At 45.4% G+C, this 8,674-nt stretch overlaps 3 non-coding genes across 3 annotated transcripts; 1 reads left to right on the plus strand and 2 right to left on the minus strand.

The window, feature by feature from the left end:
• Positions 1-3,138: 3,138 nt before the first annotated feature.
• On the minus strand, positions 3,139-3,211 carry TRNAR-UCG (transfer RNA arginine (anticodon UCG)). The gene has a single exon. It is a non-coding gene; the product is annotated as a tRNA-Arg (tRNA).
• Positions 3,212-3,985: 774 nt separating this feature from the next.
• On the plus strand, positions 3,986-4,057 carry TRNAE-UUC (transfer RNA glutamic acid (anticodon UUC)). Its single transcript has one exon. It is a non-coding gene; the product is annotated as a tRNA-Glu (tRNA).
• A 3,578-nt stretch (positions 4,058-7,635) lies between these two features.
• On the minus strand, positions 7,636-7,708 carry TRNAR-UCG (transfer RNA arginine (anticodon UCG)). Its single transcript has one exon. It is a non-coding gene; the product is annotated as a tRNA-Arg (tRNA).
• Between the last annotated feature and the right edge of the window lie 966 nt (positions 7,709-8,674).

Here is an 8,674-nt window from a genome sequence, read left to right on the forward strand (position 1 = left end):
ATCTGGTGTCCGGGCCCTTTTGAGGCCTAGAAACGGGGACTTTACAATGGAATAACGTGCACACTGAGAAACGTGGCAACGTAACTTTAAATAGGCCTGATATTCGTAGTATTCACGAGAACTGGAAACTGGCATACTAGAGATGGACACAGCTATAATTGCGTCATTAATCGAACATGGGGAATACATATGCATATTAATCATGCACACATAACATATGATGGAGGACGCGTAGGGACACAGAACATGGCAAAATTTACTTTTCCACATTGGGCTCCCGACTCGTGTCTCTTCACGGTTGCTGGGTCACCCACACACCCGGCGGGACTCGCGCATTCAGCGCTCAAGGGTTTCTTTGACCGAGCGTTTCAGCGCTCGCAGGTCGGGATTTCTTCGGGGTTCCCTGGCTTCTCTAGGGTCGCAGTCACTTGCTCTCGGCCACAAACACCAGGCCTTAGCTTTACTCGGCAGCGGAGCTCTTCCCTCGACGCTGCAGGAGACAGGGTGCCTTTCTGTGATCCTGTGGGCTGCAGTCAGTGCAATCCCACCTTCGTCGCCAGTTGTAGCATCCTGCTACAATAAACACAGACACTTATTGCTATATAACTTGGAGCTTTATTTTAGTACATCCAACCTGTCTCCTGTCCCTACTCTAACTGCCCTCATCCTGTCCTGACTCCTCCTCTTCCCTCAGCCCACCTAGCTCCTCCCATCCCAACTACTAGACTGTCAACTATATTACATCGCGCAAGGATTTAGTGAGGGACACCGTGCAATGATTTAGTGAGGGACACCGTGCAATGATTTAGTGTGAGACACCGTGCAGTGGTTAGTGAGGGAATCTCTGTAGTGCTTCAGTGACAGACACTGTGCAGTTCTTTAGTCCGGAACACAGTGCGGTGCTTTAGTGCAGTCCTGCCAAGTATCACGCAACGGGCGTGATTCTAACGCATTTCAGTGGGGTAATCCGCATTACCGCACTGAAATGCATTGTCACGCATATCTGTGTTGTCGACTCAGCTTTCATCTGATAGCGCCAATGCAGAGCCGAGTACTGCCCGTGGCTGGTGCACTGCGTGAACTGTGCTCCCGTAGGTGTTGGCTCTGGCACCGGAGCGAAGGCAGTCTCACACAGAAAGTAACAACTGTACTACAATGCCAGACAGCACATACCATACATTGAGATCAGATTGCCCGTGGCGGCGTGGCTGAATGGCAGCCTGCAGTCATGATTTAAGGTAGCTTCAGGTTGTTGCTAATTGCGCTGTGGGGGACGTCACTTCCTGCTGACAGGAAGCGGGAAGTATGAGGAAAGGCACGGCTTCGCGCTTGCTGGTTTGCGGTCTGCAATAACAGAATGCAAGCAAGAAAGAAAGCTGTTGGGAAGATATTGTCTCGCATTAACCAGCGAAACGTCATAAGCGCTGACAGTATCGAACTGGTAAAGTCGATATCTGTTCAGACAGTGGACTTTCCAGTGAGATCGGAGAGCAACCACCTAGGCGGACTGTCTTGACTGCGTAGGGAGAGAATATGAAGGCTCTGCTGAAGGGTGAGCCTTGGAAGCTTGTTCTGAAACCAATGGCAAACTATAAATGCAGTAAGTCTCTTTCTAAAATGACATAAAACAGTTTTGTTTGCTATAGCAGAGTACGCGCTGATCTCTTCACGGTGCAAACAAGTTAACTGTGAAGCTTCGGTGCGCCGGACCATCGCACTGTGGCTGCTCACTTTATGGATGACATTTTAAAGTACACAGCCTGCCTGGCTGTGATCGCTGTGTGCGTCTCAGTCACAGCCTCTCCCGAGGCTTGCCCAGAAATCATGCTTCCATGCCACTACTGACTTCGGCGGCCAGTTAGTCCGCGAGTCAATTGACTAATTAATTTAAAGGCCCGAGGCAGCTGAGCTTTGTGTTAGGGCCTCTCACATCCTGTTGTATAGTCATGTGGTTCTGCAGATAAACACAATTCGTTGCTCTTTTTGCTGTTAATTCTTAGCGAAGCCATCATGTGAACTGCTTTCTAGACGTCTGCTTTTTATTTGTCTTCTAGTGGTCACATCTGAGGCTGGTTTTAATAGTTACTTAACAAGCCTTATATTCCAGCTTACTGCATTCGTTTATGAATAAGGTTGGCGCAGCAGTGCCTACCTTACTGACTCAGTTGTTCACCTCACTCAAAGTGATCTCGTCATGTACAACAACCACCACTTTAAATTTGTTTTATTATCCTTGTTTCACCGTGCTCTTTATCTTGTATTTTTGACTAATTTGCATTTTTCCGCCTTTTTATCTTTATTTGTCAATACAGTATGCCATCTCAAATTCACAAGTTTATTATATGATCAGCATTTTACAAGAGAAACAATTAAAAAGCAATAGAATAAAACACATACTTCCTATCACTTTTATGAAATGTGTAAGTGAAGAACACTCGGTGTCAAGAACAGGAGATGCCCGTCCTCTTTCATAGCAATCAAGCTGATGTGTGACATTTTGATAATTTCATTATAATTATGAGTCACCCAGGCAGGCGTTTGCAGCAGTTTTAAGATTGTTAAGCAGTTTTTAGATTGTTTGCAGCAGTTTTAAAATCTTTACTTAGAGTTTCTCATTGCTCAAATAGGTCTAATTTCTGATATTTATACGTTTCCCTCATCTTAATTGCTCGATTCTTTGCTCGCAAGAAAGTGTCACTCATAATCTTTGAAATGTCACTCATAATTATCCTGAAATTATGAAAATGTCACACATAGCAATCTGAAACCTTGGCAGCTATGTTAGTGAGGGACTCTGCAGTGCTTTAGTGAGGGACTCTGCAGTGCTTTAGTGAGGGACACTGTGCAATGATTTAATGAGGGACACAGTGCGGTGCTTTAGTAAAAGCCACTCTGTGCAGTGCTTTATTGAGGGACGCTGTATAGTGCTTTAGCGAGTGACACTGCAGTGTTGTGAAAAAGAGTTTCCATTTAGGAATTTGCAGGAAGTTTATGTATTAAGTGGGCGTTTTGTCTGCATTTGTTAGAATCACCTCTTAAGCAGCATCCAGCATAGATTTAAAAACAAAAACTTTTAAATGCGCGGCAGGATTGCAGATTTCATGAAATGTGATTTCTATCAGTGCTGAAAAAGAACCTCGACCACGAAGGGACTCGAACCCTCAATCTTCTGATTCGAAGTCAGACGCCTTATCCATTAGGCCACGCGGTCACTGTGGTAAACATCTGTATGTGCTGCTGACCCCGCTCGAAGCATCCCTGGCCCCTGTGAGCCGAGCACGGAGAGGACTCTGGGCGTGCACTGGAGAGAGCGCGCACCTTCTACTCACAAGTACTGGCTTGTAGGCGCCATGTGTGTCCGCTTCACACCGTCGCTTATTTTCCTTCGCTTCCATGAGGACCGAGAGATTAAACAGTCCTTGTAGTATGAAGTATTTCAAGATCACAAGGGCAGTTTGTTGACTTCGGATCTCCTGTGTATCCGTTTTGTGTCTGTTCTTTCGTACTAAGTGTGTGTTTTTCTCAATCATCTTGGCCAGTCTTATTCTTCGTTTCAGCCTCGGTGGTTTGTTTTCTCGTCTTCTCTGTTTACCCGTTTTGTTTCTATTCTTTCAGACTGAGCGTGTGTTTTTCTCATCCTTTTCTCTGCCAGTCTTGTTCTTCTTTCAGCCTGGGTGGTTTGTATTCTCGTCGCCTCTGTGTAGATTCCTCCCTCGCTGACCCTCTCTGTGGTGTCTGCTGCTGTTTCCTTCCTCCAAGCCCCGTGTTCCTGCAGTAGTCTGTGTGTGTTTGATTCCTGTACAGAGCGGAAATTACCAACCTCCTCCCACACACCCTGACTCAGACCAGCTGGGTCTGCATCTTCATTTCTTTCTCTTCTTTTTATCTAGAAACTCAGGATGTACTCAACACTGATGTACGCACTACCAGAGGATACAGGCTTCTACACTACAAATAAACTGAACCCTGCAGAATGTTCCACACCTCCCATATGGTCTAGCGGTTAGGATTCCTGGTTTTCACCCAGGCGGCCCGGGTTCGACTCCCGGTATGGGAAGATCTCATTTTACTGTTGCATTTTTTTGTAATACATATGGTTTACACATTTGATTTTATTTTATTTCCACTTTCTTCACTCTGTGTGTTGATACCTTAGTCACAGTACCCAGAAACCACCGCGTATAAACCTAACTGATCTCCACCCCCCCTTCCTGCTCTTGCAAGTGATGAAGTGAAAGACACTTGCACAGCAGGCGCCGCTGGCCACATCTTCCTCCCAGAAGCGCCTCGAGGTTTGTCCTTGATCCACCATCACTCATCGAAAGAAGGCACCGCTCAGACCAAGACAACGGGGTAAAGTCGCTTTTTACTGGTATGAAGGAAGGCACCTTTCATGTCTCACACCAACAGTATTCACAGAAGGGGCCTGGTATGTGTTTATTCTGATGGTTTGTGGAAGCTTCAGATATCTAAGATATTGGGGGACGTTGATCTCAGCTAAGTGACCCCGAAGATTTACAGGAAATGACGAAAACAATCTACACAAGCAGCAATTGAATCAGAAAATTATAGATCTGACAAGCGAGGAGAATGTGGGATCAGAAATTAAAAATCAATTATGTATATACTTATTGCATTTTTGGGGGGCAAGACATTTAGAAATGACACAGGTGAAGGTCTACAGGCGATGCCTCCAAAATAGAGCCCAGGATGAAGTAAAAAAGGTGCGCAGTTTGTTACACATGAAGCTGGCGGTAAAATCAACTATTCTCCACTCTACAAACGTGTCTTCGAGGGTTTGTAGGAGTCCAGGGGCAGTGGGAGAATCCTCTGGACCTGAACAGCATCGCATGTTCATTATACTCGAGTTTAAATTGAGAAAATTCCTCTTCTGGACAGTGGGACAGGGTACAACGTGGTTTTAGTAGAGGGAAGGTGTGATGCAACCTTACCAGACCCTGTCCAAAAAGACTCACGTGTAGACAATGTGAGAGGCAATGAAATAGAATATCAAGAGGCCACTTTGGACCCTGCCAGCGCCTGGAAACCCTCACGGGTGACAAGAAGCGCTCTGCAAATCTACTGATTGACTGAAAAACAAGAACCCCTGAGCTAGAAAGAGCAATCAGATTCTATAGCGCTTTGTGAAGATGCAAATGGCGGAAATAGGCGGCATAAATGCAGTCCTGCACAGCCGTGTGCTTCTGGGCTGAAAAAAAAAGTATGGGCCATATTATCAAGAAAGGGCGATACATTATCGCCGCTTTTATCGGCAGGAAACACCAGAACCTGGGCTTCTATGGGAATTCACAAGGGCATATACTCAAGCACATTATCGCCGATTTAGCTGCAGTTTCCTGCCGATAAAAGCGGCGATAATGTATCGCCCTTTCTTGATAATATGGCCCCATGTTCTACCTGTCCAGGACTAAAATTAGCAAGGTGTTATCATTTTACACAATTATACAAAAGTTGTAGATTGTCACCAAGAGTGTAGTGATGTGTGTTTGGAAGAGTCCGATTGACGGAAAGGTCCACAGTGAAGTGACGGAGGGTTTAATGTATTTTATGGAAGATGTGGAGTAAGCCGAACTGTGTTTTTAATGTTGAACACTTTATAATTGGATGGTTTATATGTTTTTACGCTGGAAATAAACCTATTTTAAAAATAAAAAAAACAGCTGATAAAGGGTATTCTAAATAGTAATAGACTCTACCCCCACTTTCCCCTGCAAAATCAGGGTACTGTTTTTTGTAATGTTTGTGTTCTTTGATCCATAGTCCAGGCAAGCATGTGCCTCTGGGTGTGAGTTCAGTCAAAACAGACCGATTACTAACAACATCCATAGAGTAGGCTTTGGCTCAATCCCTCTAAAAAACTGGGCTCCTTATAACAGCCTCGTCCATCCATTGCCTTTAGAATTTGTCTTTTTTTAATCAATATTTCTAGTAGACAATTTCCTTAGAGTACATCTGTGAGCTACTGTCATCATTGTTACATTGTTACATTTTACGTAGGTACAGCCTCGTTCATCCATTGGCTGTAGGCTGTGTCAGTCACGTCTTGTGTGGTACTGACTTCTGAGCTAATGCCATTTGTCGTTTCTGTGTATCCTTCCACCTCCACTTGAATGCACTCAAGTGCTCGTATTGAACTGCAGAAGGGACTACTTAGAAACTACAGCAGTCACTGGTCGCAGCTACTGGCACCTAGTGTATTTTGCACTATTATGTTAATGCTGTTTTAGCACATTAAATACACACCTATGGACTTTGCCAATGCTTATTGATTTGTTAGCTGTGAGTAAGCAGGCAGCCAACTGGTGTCTATAGAGAGCCCCTCACAGCGGGGCCCCAGTGCCAGTGGTAGCCGATGGCGCCTCCCTGCAGTCATACAGTGGCAGTCACGGTGACACTGATGGTAACGCGGGCAGTTGCTCAGTCCTGCAGTGAGCATGACTCTATGCAGTGCAGCAGTGAGTGAGTCTGACTCTAAATAGTGCTTTGTGGACAGATGCTGCATACAGCGCTGCAATGAGGTTCACTATGTGCAGAGCCGAAGTGATGGGTTTTTCAGAGGAGTTTTTCTTCCTAAAATATAGGGCAGAATTATGGGTGGGCGTAACTCACGTAATTCAGCGTAGCATAAGCCAGCTGCGGCCGGTAGTGGAAGTACCGGCCGGGCTGTGATGTGGGGAGGGGAAGGGGCTGGGTGGGGGGTAGTAATGTATGGATTACGGAGTTTAACAGGTAAGTAAACATATGGCGGCCAGTACTCCCACTACCGGCCGCGGCTGGCATAAGCATGCTGAATTACATAGGAGCTCTGTGAGATTACGCTTGAATTACACGAGTAAGGTAATTCTGCATTTAGCACTATTTTGTAAAGCAAAAATGACCCCTTGCTTCTAACGTGGACGCGAGGATGGATTTTGCATCGAGAAATAGCGCTAAATGCAACAGAACATGAATAGCGAGCAGTCATGTGCGTTTGCTAATTGTGCTTTTGGGGTAGGATCTTTCCCCAAATTACTACCAGCATTTAGCTCTATTTTCTTAGCGCAAAATGCACCCTGGCAACCTAAATGGACGTAAGTGTGCATTTTGTGCTAGACAACAAGGCTAAATGCAGCAGAACAAGAATAGTGAGAACGTGCGGCATTTGAGCTCCCTAAATGTGCTTTTGTGGCAGGGTTTTCACCCCAAATTACTCTTAATTACTCGTAGAGCAAGTGCGTAGTTATCATAAAAGAGCAATGCGACATTTTCGAAATTACTCCAACGACTCTGGCGTAATAACATTTCTGCCCGGGCCTAGGCAGAATGGGAATGACGCCTCTATTGGTATGTCTACAGAAAATGCACCTACGCAGTTATCACAGCGACCGACTCTACCAGAAGGGGCGCAGCGAGAGGTAATACAAAGTTACGATTTAGAACTTTGCAGCCATTTTATTAATTGAAACATATGGTAGCCTCTCTAAGAGAGAGATGTTGTGACCATTGTTAGAATCACGTAATTCTCAGAATCATCCTCCATGCCTTTAAGAACAGAAACGTTGAAATGCCGGACATGAGTATACATTTAATAAAATGTATGTAGTGTAGCAGCAAACCAACAAATAAAACAAAAATCGACCACGAAGGGACTCGAACCCTCAATCTTCTGATTCGAAGTCAGACGCCTTATCCATTAGGCCACGCGGTCAGGAACCTTCGGTCTCTCTAGGTGATATTTAGCCTCAGTGCACCCTTGACCGCACGCACCAGTATCGTAGGTAGGCAGAGGGGACTAGGACTGTGTTTTGCCTGAAAGAAACTGTATTTTCTACTCAGAAGTACTTCTCTACAGGTGTAAATGTAAATGTTAATGTACAGGAATTTATATAGCGCAAATCACCAAGCGGTTTCTAAGCGCTTGCTTAGGGAACCCGTCCTGGTATTCCCCTGTGAGATAACCCCGGCAGGGTATCCGCAAGGTGAAAGCCAGGCATCCCACCGCGAGGGGCCGTTGCATCTCCTCACTGCCTCTACACACCTCCGCTTACTTTCCCCTGTCTTCTAAAGAAATGAGAGATTACATTTTGGAAAAACGTGGATCTAAGTACATTAACTTTTGTGTCCATTCTAAATGGTGCTCAAAGTCGCACGTGAACAAGATCACAAGTGCACTGTGGAAAAGTAAATTTTGCCATGTTCTGTGTCCCTACGCCTCATCCATCATATGTTATGTATGCATGACCGATATGCATATGTTATTCCCCATGTCCGATTAATGACGCAATTACAGTTGTGTCCACCTCTAGTATGTCAGTTTCCAGTCCTCGTGAATACTACGAATATCAGGCCTATGTAAAGCTACGTTGCCACGTTTCTCAGTGTGCACGTTATTCCATTATAAAGTCCCCGTTTCCAGGCCTCAAAAGGGCCCGGACATCAGATTCAGCTCCTGTCTCCTGAAAGCCTCGCTGAGGAGCGATACAGCCCCCACCTGTATCCTCGACCCTTCACTTACTTCCTGCCTCGCAGTGCCCGGTGCAGCCCGGCTCTGCCTCTGAGTCTGCCAAAAGTATGTTATGATTCCAGCTATCAGTTCAGTCCTCCTTCTCTGCATTCCTAAGCTACTGAACTGCATCAATAGTTTCCGTCATTGTCTAGCCTATACGGCTCCACG

Source organism: Lissotriton helveticus, chromosome 1_2 (genome assembly GCF_964261635.1).
Source record: "Lissotriton helveticus chromosome 1_2, aLisHel1.1, whole genome shotgun sequence".
Lineage (NCBI taxonomy): Eukaryota > Metazoa > Chordata > Amphibia > Caudata > Salamandridae > Lissotriton > Lissotriton helveticus.